The 13,401-nt window shown below is 47.5% G+C and overlaps 1 protein-coding gene and 1 pseudogene across 2 annotated transcripts in view; one reads left to right on the top strand and one right to left on the bottom strand.

Annotated features, from left to right (window-relative positions):
• The window catches only part of COL23A1 (collagen type XXIII alpha 1 chain), a 344,194-nt gene that overhangs the window by 175,945 nt on the left and 154,848 nt on the right, over window positions 1–13,401 (top strand). The window lies entirely within an intron of this gene.
• Window positions 6,114–6,810, bottom strand: LOC100958992 (annotated as a pseudogene). The gene has a single exon (XR_002771274.1). The product of XR_002771274.1 is annotated as a centrin-2 pseudogene (transcript).

The raw sequence follows: 13,401 nt of genomic DNA, 5'->3' as shown, positions 1-13,401 counted from the left end.
AAAAAAAAAGAACATTTTCTTCACTCCAAAATGTTCCCTCGTGCCTTCTTCCATCAATCCCCAGGCAGCCACCAATCTGCTTTCTGTCTCTACAGATTTGTCTTTTCTAGAACTTATATACACATGGACTCACACAACCCATTCTTCTGTGTCTGGCTTCTCTCACTCAGCCTTGTGTTTCTGAGGTTCCTCTGTGTCATAGCACACAGGGGGGTTCCATTCACTGGGTACCCCAGGGTCAGTCCATTTGCCAGGTGATGGACGTTTAAATTGTTTCCAGTTTGGGAGTATTACAGACAGTGCTTCTATGAGCATTTGCATACGAGTCTTTGTGTGGACATATGTTTTCATTTCTCCTGGGGAGATCCTAGGAGAGGAATTACTGCACCATGTGATAAACATATGTTTAACTCTTTAAGAAACTACCAAACTGACTCCCACAGAGTGGCTGCACCATTTCTCACTCCCACAAGCAGCCCACGAAGGGTCCAGGGTCTCCACATCTGCTGGAGGATTTGGACAGAGATGTGATAAGGTTTGCTATTCAGAAGATTCTTCCAGCTGCTGGCTGGTGCTTAAGTGAGAGGGAACAGGAGAGGCAGAGGCAGGAGGGAGAATTATGGGGCCTGGGCTAAAGCTCTGGCTGTGGGGAGACACAGAGGTAGCAACTGGAATCCAGACACATATCTAACACATAAATAGCAAGTGGCAGAAAGAGAAAAGATGAAGGTGACTTGGGGCAAGACTTACATCTGGACTGAGATGATACTGTCTGGCCCATTCTAAGTCTCCATTGAGCACAGTTGGCCAGGCAGTCACATACCTGAGGATCAGTTCAAGTCCTTTAAGGAAAGTGGTTCCCAGCCCTGGCAGTACATTTGAATCACCAGAAAGACTTTAAGATCTGCTGCAGGCTGGGTCCAGATGAAACTGATCTGTGCAGCCTGGATATGGAGAGGTAAAGCTCCCAGGTGAGTCGAACACGTACCCAGGCAGAGAACCACTGTGCTAAGTCAGGCTCAGTGCACACTGGGAACACCTGAGGAGGGAACACGCAATGTGCTGACTCTCACCAGAGCTTTTGGTGTAAAGTGATCAAATTCTGGACATTAGAAGGTCCAAAATCTCCCCCAGGTGATTATAACATGCACACTTGGAGCCACTGCTCTGAAGCAACTTCTGTGGACCCAAAAGTCAGTTCTGAGCAGAGCTTCCTAAGAGAGTGTAATTGATTCTCTTGCTGTTTCAGAAGTAGACCCAGAAATCTTTTTTTTTCTTTCAAATGCACAGATCGTTTTTCTGAAGCATTTTATAGTACATGTTGTTAAAAAATAAAACCAGATTCTGCTGCACGTGTTCTATAAATCCATCTGGTTTACATAAAATATTTACAAATACAGATACAGAGGAATTTAGAGATATTTGTGGGTAAGGAACCAGAGTGTTAGTTGTGTAGTGCCTCTCCTATGGTCTACGTCACACATGGACACATAAACAGGGATCAATGCGCAGATGGACGGCACAGCTGCAGGTGAAGCAATTTGTTCCACCCGGACCCCAGATCATACTGGAAAGCTCATTTGTGCATTCTTTTCTTATACAAATGTTTTCAGACAGTAAATTAAACAAAAGGATGGCACATACCTTTCTCCCCTGCAGGTGTTTGGCATTTGCGCATTCCTGCACATGAAACCTAAGCGTCTTGTAACTCTTAGAGCAGTGACTCGCAGGACAGGGCCATAGCTGGGCAACATGCTGTATTTTAAAATTTTTAAAGTAAAATTGGGCTGTTTTACCAAGTGCCCTGGCATCTTAAGTTCTCTAGGTACTGTCTGTGTTCTTCATGCTTAATCCCTTAATAATTTGGTTTGGACACAGCAGAGGGTCTCGGGAGGGGACCCTCTAGCTCCACGACCTCCTCCAGGGAATTAAGACAACTTGGCTGAGACTTTTCAAGGCCTAACCAGCAACCCTGATTAAACCTCAAGTTTATTCACTGTGGCAGTCAGGGACCTCTTGAGCTTATAGTGGGCAGTCAGACCAGGCATGAGAGAGCTCAGCTCAGTTCAGCTGAGGCCAACCTGACCCCACTTCTTCACCTCTTCTGAGGGTCCCTTGTTTGTTAGAAACCTAGGTCCAATCCCCTTAAGAACCTCCAGGACTGGGTCAGCATCTTAATGGCTGGATCTCGGCTGATGAAAATGGGGAAGGAGCTGGCACTGGGGCTAATGGAGAGGTAAGGCTGGCCACAGAGGGGCCAGATGAAGGACAGAGACGTGCAGACCGCTGCTGTGGGGGTCCAGGTGGGATGGCAGATACCCACAGGGCTGTATGTTCAGAGGCTGCACCCACCACACGTCCCTTCTTCCACTAGGAACTATGGAGTGTGAGGCTTGTGCTGGAAGGAAGCCACAGAAATGGGCTGGATCCCGGTGGCCTGTTGCTCCCTGGGCTCTGTTTCAGTTTGTTGTCCTCTGCAACCTCTGCCCAGATCTTTTTACATCCCAGGTAGATCATAAAAAGCCAGAAGTTGATTACAATCAGGAATCCCCCACCACCTTCCACCAGGAATTAGATAAAAGATCAAAATTATATTCCACTGAGGAGGGCAGGGTAGTAAGAATACTGGACTTTGAGATAGTGGTCCCGGTTCAAGTCCCCATGCTATACAGATTTGTAATCTCAGGGAAGGAGATTGATGGGAAGACAAGGAAGCCAAGAGGAGGTAAGAGTCTGCAAGTGTTCTGTCCACTGTGCAGGCCACGGAGAGCCTGGCTCCACTCCCTCTGCTCTACAACTTTGGCAGAGGCATAACCTCTCTGACCTTCAGTCTCTTCTTTTGCAAAATGAGGATAACACCCCTTTGGATTTTTACCAGGATGAATGAAGCCTGCCAGGGTTCAGCAGTTTCTTCACACAGTAAGCACACAATAAATGTTAGCTATTAGTTCTGTGACCTAGACAGGTGGTTGGGAAATCAGCAATGTTCTTCTTTGGGTTCTCACCTTCTTTGCTCAGTAAGGAGGGCTTAGCTGGTCACCAGAGGCTACACAGTGACACCATAAGAGAAGCAGCAGCTTGTCCACTGTTCTGGTGCTTTTCTGAGTCAGCCCTAGCATATCCCTGATGAAGGTACTGTTTAGAAAAGGCAAGCAGGGTGTTTCCAGCTGGTTTGTACCACAGTTGGTGTTCTCTGTATTCTGTCTCTGAAACTCAGCATCCTCACCCCCATCAGCTTTCTGAATCTGATCCTCCTGCCCTTCCCTTCCAGCCACTTTGACCTTCCATGGAGTCTCTGGCTGGCCTGGGATGGGGCAGCCTCCTAACTGGTCTCTTGCCTCTGACCCTCTCTCCACATTGGCGACATAGCTAACCACCAGACGTCTGGGTTTGGGACAGAGAATCCCTATCTTCAGATGGCTTTCAGGGCTGCCCCACCCAGTTCTCCCACTGAGTCTCTTGCTGGTGGCTGGGTTGTGCACTTTACTGGCTGCCCCTGGCTCACTCTCCCTTTGCACTCCCCCTGAGCGCGCCCACCCACCTGGTGAGCACAGGTGCATCCTTTGCACCTCAGTTAAGATGTCCTGGCAAGAAGTCCGTTTAATTCCCAGGCAGAATTAAACAAGCTTTCTGTGCACTCGCATAATGCCTGGGACATTATGATGCTGTGTATAACCACTGGCTATGTGGCTACAAACTCATCCTACGCAAGAGCCCATGGTTAACAAACGCAATAAGACAAGTCCTTCAGCATATTCCATACTCATTGTGTAACAAGCCCTGAGCTGGGCAATTCTCCACAGGATCTGATTTATTCCTAAGGGCAGGGCCAGGAAGTTGCAGGGTAAGGGGATCCCTTCTCCAGAACCACCTCCAGATTATACCATCTAAGTGGAAACAGGGCCTCACTATGCAACTACGGCCTCACGAGCAGCTCCCCCAACTCACTGCCCTGAAACCAGATCAGCTCCCTCTGATATGTTTTCCTTGATCCTAAATCCTGGAGCTGCCAAGGAAGCCTATATGGTGTGAGTCCTGTTACACTATTATCTAGTTTTCTGGGTGTAGAAATGGAGTCTTAGAAAGCTGAAGTAACTTGGGAAGGTTAGATGACAGAGCCATACTGGAACCCTGACATGGCGGCTGCTGCAGGCCAGTGCACAGTCTGAATCCTGGGCCCTGGCTGCCAGTCTGTATGCCCAGCTCTGGGCTCGGTGCCCAGCTCAGGTTTGCCTCATTGACGGTTGCCATTGCCATCCTGAATCTCCCCACACACAATTGGATAACACTTCCAGCCCTGAAAGAGAAACCCCAGTCCCAGGGTTCCATGTTTGCAAATAACAAAGTCACTATGGAGTGAGCCCACCCTCCAGTCCACCTCCTCCACCTCCACTGGTGAGTAAACGAGGAGAGAAAGTACATGCACGTTCCCCAGGGTCCAAGGCTCCAGGATCTGGTTCCAGAAACAGAAAGGTCACTTTATTAGCTATCACAGAAATTTCGCTGTGACCCCAAAGTAATTTCCCCTGAGAGAGGCAAATCTCCAAGAGCCAGGAATAGAGGGAAAGATTATTGCTTACCTTGCTGGGCAAACAGCGTCTGCATCCGGTTTGGGGCCTAGGGAACTGCTCTGGATTGGTGCCCACCCCCTCCCTCGCAGCAGGACCCCCTGGGATACATGGGCTGGAAGCAGTCTTGGCTGGGGTCAGCGTTGGGTGCCCTGCAAGAAATGTACTGCATGTGCCAACACAGACAGCTCAGAAGGGAACTGCTGCCTTTCTGGAAGGAGCAGAGCTTTGAAATCAGACTTGGATTGGAATTCCCACTTTGGTTGAATTCCAACTCTGGGGCCTTGAGAAAATTATACCCCCCTCCACACCACCATCCCAGGCTTCAGTTTCCTCAGCTGTGAGCAGACATGGAGGTGAGGCACCAGCCACTAGAGGGGCACAATTAGTGACCAGAAGCCCCTTGCTGCCCAAATTGCCAACATGTGGTATAGGCTAGGGTCTCAGGGAGAACTGAGAGGATCCACAGAGGGGACACCTGCTCCACGTTGAGGTGCAGCAGCCTCTGCTGCCTCCTCTCCTGTGGTCTTGCTCAACATCACTTTTTTTTACAACAAGGAACGTGGCTTGGACGTGCAGAAGTCCTGCCAGTCACACACCCTCCAAGTAGTGGCACCTGATGTGCTGGTCTGGGTCCTGGCGTTTCATCCTACTTCTCTGCCCTGTAGGGGGCTGGCCTGGCAGGACCACTTGTGGCTGCAGCATCAGTCTTAGAGAAGACAGTCCCAGGGCCAGTGAGTACCTGACAAGGAGGTGCCCAAGGAGATGCAAGCAGGAGAGAGCATGGCCAGCCACTCACCCACAGTATGACCTTGGACACACAACTCCCCCGAGCCGTGATCTCCTTACCTGTAAAGTGGAGATGATAAGAGAAGCTGCCTCCTGGTGTGTTGGGAGGGCATATTCGTTTGCATGGGCGGCAGTTCCAAAGTACCACAGTCAGGGACATAAACAGAAATTTAATTTTCTCACAATTCTAGAGCCTGAAGTCCAAGGGCATCAGTGGGGTGGGTTTCTTCTGAAGCCTCTCTTCTTGGCTTGTAAGATGCCGATTTCTCCCTGTGTCCACACATGGTCTTCCCTCTGTGTGTGTCTGTGTCCTCATCCGCTCTTGACCCCAGTCATAATGGATTAGGGCCACTCTGACAGCCCATTTTTAACTTAGTCACCTCTTTAGAAGCTCTAGCTCCAAAAACAGTCACCTTTTTTTTTTTTTTGAAACTAAGAAAGGTTTTATTGTTAAAACAAAATAGCAGTGACACACATCCAAATCCCAGTGCTAGAGTCCACTCATTTTTGTGAGAGAAAACTACATTCAGGCATCAACTAAAAACTGGAACTACTGAAGAATGCCCAGTGCTTGTGGTGACACAGGTACAATATGTGCTTGTCTAAGAAGTCATTCTGTGTTTCCATGTAGGTGGGACTGCATGGCAAGAATGAAAGAACACAAGGCAAAATGGCAGGTGCGCAAAGCCTAAGACCCCTTCTCCACTCTAATGTGCTCTCGTTTTATGTTTGAAAATTAACCAGCATGTCATTTTACTGTAATATCAAAGAACACTTCCCCAAAAAGTCTAAAATAGATTCGAGGTCACTACTAAACTCATACAGGGAGGTCAATGAGGGAAAAATAGTTTGGGTTCTCAAAAGCCAAATCTCACACAATGGCAGGCACTACTGTCGCTGCATGTGCTCGCAGTGGAAGATGCCGACCTCAGTACAGGCTGGTCTTCTTCATGATGCACAGGAACTCCTGCTCGTTGACTTCACCATCTCCATCTCGGTCAGCTCCATCAATCATTTCCTGCAGCTCCTCATCAGTCAGGTTCTCGCCCAACTCCTTGGCCACACCTTTCAGGTTTTTGAATGATATAGTCCCAGTTTCATCATCATCAAAGAGCTTGAAAGCCTTCAGGATTTCTTCTTTGGTATCTTTCTCAGACATTTTCTGAGTCATTACAGTCAAAAAATCACTAAAATTCATTTTCCCTGTCCCTTCCTTATCAATTTCACTTATCATCTTCTTGATTTCTTCTTTCTTGGGTTCAAAGCACAGGGCCCTCATTGCCACCTTAAGTTCCTTAGCATCTATGGTCCCAGTTCCATCAGCATCAAAGAGATCAAAAGCTTTCTGGATTTCCTGTTTCTACTCTTCAGTAAGCTCAGGCTTAGGACTCATCCTTTTTCGCTGGGCACTTGATGTCATGTTACCCTTCTTAAAGTTGGAGGCCATAACCAATGAACTCCACCGCCAAAAACAGTTACCTTTTGAGGTACTGGAGGGTTAGGACTGCAACATGTGGATTTGAAGGGACACAATTCAGCCCATAACACATAGTTAAATGAGGGAGAGTGTGATATAATAAAAAGTAAATATTTAGTCAGACCTTCTAAAATACTTGGGATTTCCAGAGTGATAAGAGTGCCTCTTGCATGCTAATGACAAGTGTGGTGGCTCAGGGAGCTATTACACAGCTTCAGGATAGGCCTGGTCAGCAGAAAGACCAAGGCTGGATTAGAGAATTGCAATTCTTCAGGCCTACCCTCCACTTCTGGGAAGGGGAGAGGGGCGGGGGGTTGAGTGTGATTCTCCATAACCTATGATTTAATCAAGTGTGTTTCTGAGAGCTTCCAAGCTGTGAAGGAGGCCTGGTGTCAGGAAGGTGGCCCACCTCACCCAGCTCCATGGGAACAGAAGCTCCTTCCCCAGGACCTTTCCAGACCCCTATGTGCTGTTCTTTTGTACCCTTTATATAACAATAAACTGATAAATGTAAGTAGAATGTCTTCCTGAGTTCTGTGGGCCATTCTAGCAAGTTATCAAAACTGAGAAGGGGGTTACAGGAACCTCTGAATTACTGCCAGTTGGTCAGAATAAGTGTCAAGATTTTTTTTATGAAGCCTTCCATGTAAAAGAAGAGAATTCTAGAAGTTGCTTTGAAGAATGCTGCAATGATTAATGGTAGCCAGAGCCCTAAAACACTCAAGGGAAATGCCAGTTCTTTAATCCTAGATCTTAAAAGCATGTTGCAAAAGCCCTTCTTTTTCAGCAGAACTTTTAACTTCTTATGTTTCTAATCTGAGTTGGTAAATCGCCTCTCATTACTTAGGATTGATTTGTGTTCTTTACCTATAGAAAGTCTTAGTAGAAGATTTCCCCCCCACCCACCCATATTTAGTCTATTTAGCTGAAGTAATCACAGGCAAATTCAGTATAATCCTTCTCAAAGTGAGATCCATGGCTGATAATGTATGGCAATTCAAGAGCGTATCTGTATTAGTTTCCTGTAGCCTCTATATAACAAACTACCACACACTTGGTGGCTTAACACAAGGCATGTTTATTCTCTTAAAGTTCTTGAAGCTAGAAATCTGAAATGAGTCTTTTGGAGCTAAAATCAAGGTTTTGGCAGAGCCCGTTCCTTCTGGAGGCCCTAGGGAAGGGTCTGATTTTGCCTCTCCCAGCTCCGGGTGGCTGCCAGCAATCTTTGACTTGTGGCCACATCACTCCAGTCTCTGCTCCATTGCTCTGTGGTCACATTGCCTTCTTGTCTATATCTGATCTCCCTCTCCCTCTCTTTTGTGAGGACACCATGATACATTTGGGGCAAATCCAAATAATCCATAATATTCCCATCTCAATATCTTTAATTACATGTGCAAAATCATCTTTTCCATACAAGGTACCACTCAGATTCTGGGGACAAGGATGTGGATATCTCTAGGGGACAGTATTCCACTGACCATAGTGTCTGCGGGAACATCATCATGGTAACTGTAACCCAGAACTTTCTCTGTATAAATGTTTTTTCCCCCAGAACAAGCTTTCCAAAACCAGCTCTGACCAGGATCTGTCACAAAGGTGGTTCCTGAGATTTATAGGCCCAAATCCAGCTCCCCAACAAGTAGCCCAGCCCACTCACCTTTCGGGCTCATCTGTCACGCAGTATCCTCAGCTGACCCACTTGTCATCTCTATAAACTGTTTACCTTCTGTGTCTTTGCTCACACTGGACCTGCCGCCAGGGGCTCCTGTCTTCCTCCTCTGCCTGGAGAACTCTGCTCATCCTTTAAAGCCCACCTCCAACATCCCTTCCTCCACTATCTCCCTGCCTGCTGCTCATGCCTGCATACATTAACACACCCACAGCATCACCAGAGAGCTGTTGGGTGCCTCCTGAATCCCTGGTAGGGACATACTCTCTCACCACTATAGTCTCACACCCAGCAACACAGAGCTGCACATGTGCACGACAGGGCATGAACATTCACAGTTCTCAGGCTCTCAGAAAGAGCAGACCCTCAGAAACTGTGGATAATGTTGAAGCGAGAAAACAGATTATTTTAGAAAAAAAAGAAAAAAAAAAAAAAAACAGATTATTTTGTTCTCATTTCATCCAAATACTCTATTTACCACATTGCCATTGAAATGCTGGTTTCTTTTCTCAGTCACCTCCTGCCTAGAGATCGAGGATGAGTCCCAGAATTCCATGCATGCTTACACCTGTGTGTGTTCCTCACCCATCCACACACTCACGCAGACCCTGCTCACAGAGGCAGACAAGTCAGGGCATTGACAGCCCATGGGAATTGGGAAAGCTCGCCTTTTAAGAACACAGGTCTAGGCTGGGCACAGTAGCTCACGCCTGTAATCCTAGCACTTTGGGAGGCCAAGGCATGCAGATTGCTTAAGTTTATGACAAGACCATCCTGAGCAAGAGTGAGACCTTATCTCTACTAAAATTGAAAAACTGAGGCAGAGGATCACTTGAGCCCAAGAGTTTGAGGTTGTTGTGAAATAAGATGCAACAGCACTCCACCCAGGGTAACCAAGTAAGACTCTGTCTCAAAAAAAAAAAAAAAGAAAGAAAGAAAAGAAAAGAAAGGAAAAGAACAGAGGTCTACTCTCTTTCCTTGTCTTTCCAAGTCCAAGTCCCATTTTGTCCTTTCCAGGGGACTATGAGCCCCAGGATGGAATTGTACAACCAGTGCCATCTACGACCTTGGGAATTGGAACCTGTTTCTGGAATTCTTGGCAACAAGTGACAGAATTCCAGTGGGGAAAGGCCCAAGAAACCTGGGACTGTGGTGAAGTCACAGTGTGACTGTGTGTGGCTTCTTTGATAATCGCTTATATAGAATTTCCTCATGGGGTATGATCATTTATCCCCAGCAGGACAGGAAATGAATGTACAATCAAGATAATGTAGTACATTCTGGATTAAGTGCCAACATTCAGGCTTAAGATCTCCAAGTGACAGTTCCATCCGGAAGTTTTTAATGCTTATAAAATTCAGCACAGGGTCAGACTGGTGAAGCTGAGGAAATGAGTACCTGGCTGGCCTCCCTGGCTGAACATACCTACAATACCGGCTGGAGGCAGGGTATGAAAACTGACTTTAGAGCTTGCCTGGACAAGGAGCATGAGGCATAGTCAGTGGGGACAGAGCTGTACCAGAGTTCCAGCCATGCTTAGGGAGTGGTGAAAAGAGCGATGGGGTTAAAGCCAGGCCAAAGGCCAGAGGAAGGAAGTATGGCTATGCTGTGCAACCTCTGAAGGAAAGCTGAGACACTTGGACAATACTCAGTAGGCCATAGGGAGCTGTAGAGGGTTGTGCCGGGAGGGAGAGATATGGGCAGGAACATGTGCTCAGAAAGTCTCAGTCCCAGTGGAAAACCAGCTCAGAGTGGAGGTGTTGTAGTATTCTGACAAGAAACCTTACAGCCTGGCCAGGAAGGCAGAGTCTAACCTCTCTGAGAGAGTTCAGGGGTCCTCCAGCATGGATGCCCATGGGCCTGGATTGCCATGAGACTTGGGCCAAGGAAGTAGAGCAACTTTCTCCAGAGGCAAGGAGAGGAAAGGCCCTTTACTCCTGGGCAGGGAGGAGTTGTGGTGTGGGACAGAGTGGGGCTGCCTCAAGCCCAGCACCCTGAAAGAGTGACCTTGGAAGAGTCAAGCCCCCTCCTCTGTAGAATGGGAATAACACTCACCTCCCAAATGTAAGAGGATGAAGCTGATAAAATGCCCTTAGTGCCCAGCACAAGGTCTTCCCCATCCTACACCTGGTTTGGAGAGCAAAGCTGTGTGCTGCTGCTAGTCACCAGCAGGATGTTGGGCCTGGGCAGCTCTGGGGTGCAGCAGGGTCTCAGGGAGGCCTTCCCGTCTGTGTGGGGGAAAAGAGCTGGCTGGGCCAGAAGGAGGTGCATAGGCAGCCCCCCATGACAGCATCAGAGGCCTGGGACCCACTGCTTCCACACTACCCCCACCCCAATTGGGCAGACAAGGGGTTAAAATCCTGAAGCTAGGCCTGCTCGGGAACAAAACAAGACCCCAAGATAAATTGCCACAGGACAGGAGAGTGACAATGTCCTGAGGAGGAAAAAACATTCTGTCCCCAGCCCAACCTCAAGACAGAATCCAGCACTGACATAATGAGGTCAGGAGAAATGGCTGCCCTCCTGGCTCCTAGGTACCAGGCAGAAGCTGTCAGCCGTGAGGAGCCGTCCAGCAGACAGAGCCCAAGCTAGACTAGATAGTACCCGGGGACACTCATTCAGTCCTCATCACAAAGAGCTCGGAGGAGTTGGACAAGGAGACCCAAAGGCTGTCCCAGTGCCCCATTATCTTATCTCTTTTTTGGCCTAGGATGGCTTCCTGTGCAAAAAAGCTGGCCCAGCTGCCCCTCAGGTTCTGGTAGGGATGGCCAGCCTCAGAGACTGCCCAGGGCGCCTTCTGTCCCAGGAGATGCCTCGAGAAGCAAGCTGCAGAAGGCTCCATCACCGAAGGGACATTGTTGCCAAGGACTTCTGATTCCTATCTCTCTCCTCTCTTTGGTGTCTGAGCCAGTGGGAACAGAAATGGGGTCCTGATGGGGCAGATGCCTGCTGCATTGCCAGAGAGTCTGGACTGGGACCAGGATCCAAATGACCTCCTAATACTCCTTCCTCCCCAAGTCAAGTGTGTGGGATCTTTGAGGGAAACAGTTAGACACCAACCCACCCAGCTATTGGCAAGTCCTGGCCTGCCGCCGCCTCCCTAAGGACCCAAGAGAGTGAGGACAGGTGTGCCCTCCTGAAGGTGAGACACAGGTGAGGGCTGGTCAAATCCTGCCCCACTCCTGGCCACCCACATCATTCCCATCACTGTCAGGAGGGACCAGCAAGGCCTGTGTTTATTCCCAAACCTTATGGTCAGAGCCAAGGCCAGTAAATAGGGAGGAGAGATAAGGGCCTGCCTACTTTGTTCTGGCGTACAGTGGGTGCTCAGGACACTCGTTGAATAAGTAGATGAATGTTGACTCTGAAGTGGGAACTGGGTAACTAAGAACCTAATGTTTCAGGACCCACTAACATATAACATGATCTGTTGATCATGGGCTATAACTCACAATAGGAAGGAGAAGAGGCAGAAAGTCACATTATCCAAAGCCTGCCATTCAATGATACTTTGGCATTTGAATCAGCCTGAATTTAAATCTCAAGTCGGCTATTTTATGTCTATTGAACCTCAGGCAAATTACTTAACTTCTCTGAACTTCAATTTTCTTTTTTATCCAATGAGGATAATGTTACCCTCTTGACATGCTTGTTCTGAGGATTATATGAGAAAATGTCAATCATTAGGACTAAGGAAAGATATCCGTTTGGCATTCAGGAGATAACAGCTGTTAAGAGAGGGGGAGTTTGGGGATGTTCACTTCCCAGCAAGAAGGCAACAGTGACATTTAAAGGAAGGGCATAGTGTTGTCTATGGGTCTGGCCAACTCTCCCTCGGGGCAGCTATATTTAGATTATTGTGACCCATCCATCACAACTCCTGCAGCAGCGTCGCCACAGTGAGTGTCAGCAAAGGTCCCTATCTTTGGTGGATGCAGAGTTTCCTCCCTGGTGTTCTCATACAGATGGGAGGTGAAGTTCTCCTGATAGGTGTCACACAGCTGGTAAGCAGGTGACACAGCAGGGACTGAACAACTGCTCCAAGGGTTCTATGCTTTAGTATAGTTTTAATTTCATAGCAAAATTGAGCAGGAGGTCTAGACTATCCCATGTCCTTACTTCCCCCTCACTAGCCCCCAACACACACACTTCTCTCACTGCCAGAGTTGTTATAATTAATGAACCAAGAATGACTCATCATCATCATCGTAACTCCGTGGTTTACATTAAGGTTCTCCCTTAGTGCTGTACATGCTATGGGTCTGAACAAATACATAATAACACATTATCTATCATTACAGTATCATACAGAATTGTTTCACTGCCCTGGAAATCCTCTGTGCTCCCCCTATTCATCCATCCCTCCCCACTGGCCCCTGGCCACTAATCTCTTTGCTATTTCCATTGCTTTGTCTTTTCCAGAAGTCATGCAATTGTAGTCAAACAGCCTTTTCTTTTTTCTTTTTTATTGTTTGGGATTCATTGCAAACAGCCTTTTAGATTAGCTTCTGTCCCTTAGTTAGTAATAGCATTTGTGTTTCTTCCATGTCTTTTCATGACTTGATAGTTTTGTGTGTTTTTTTTTTTCACCACTGAATAGTGTCCCATTATCTGGACGGGGCACAGTTTGTACACTCACTGGCTGAAGAACATCCAGGTTGACAAATTATGAATAAGCTGCTATAAAAATCTGTGTGCAGGTTTTTGTGTGGATATCAGTTTTCACCTCCCTTGAGTATGTACCAAGAAGCATGATTGGCTGGGTCATGTTCAGTTCTGTAAGAAGCTACCATGTTCTTGAATAGAGAACCAAGGGATGAATCCAGCTACTTACCGGTACCTGATCTTTGACAAGCCAATTAAAAACATTGAGTGGGGAAAAGACTCCCTATTTA

This window comes from Otolemur garnettii, unplaced genomic scaffold (assembly GCF_000181295.1).
Source record: "Otolemur garnettii isolate 467f Iridium unplaced genomic scaffold, OtoGar3 scaffold00261, whole genome shotgun sequence".
In the NCBI taxonomy this organism is placed as follows: domain Eukaryota; kingdom Metazoa; phylum Chordata; class Mammalia; order Primates; family Galagidae; genus Otolemur; species Otolemur garnettii.
This window is presented reverse-complemented; position numbering and strand designations above follow the sequence as displayed.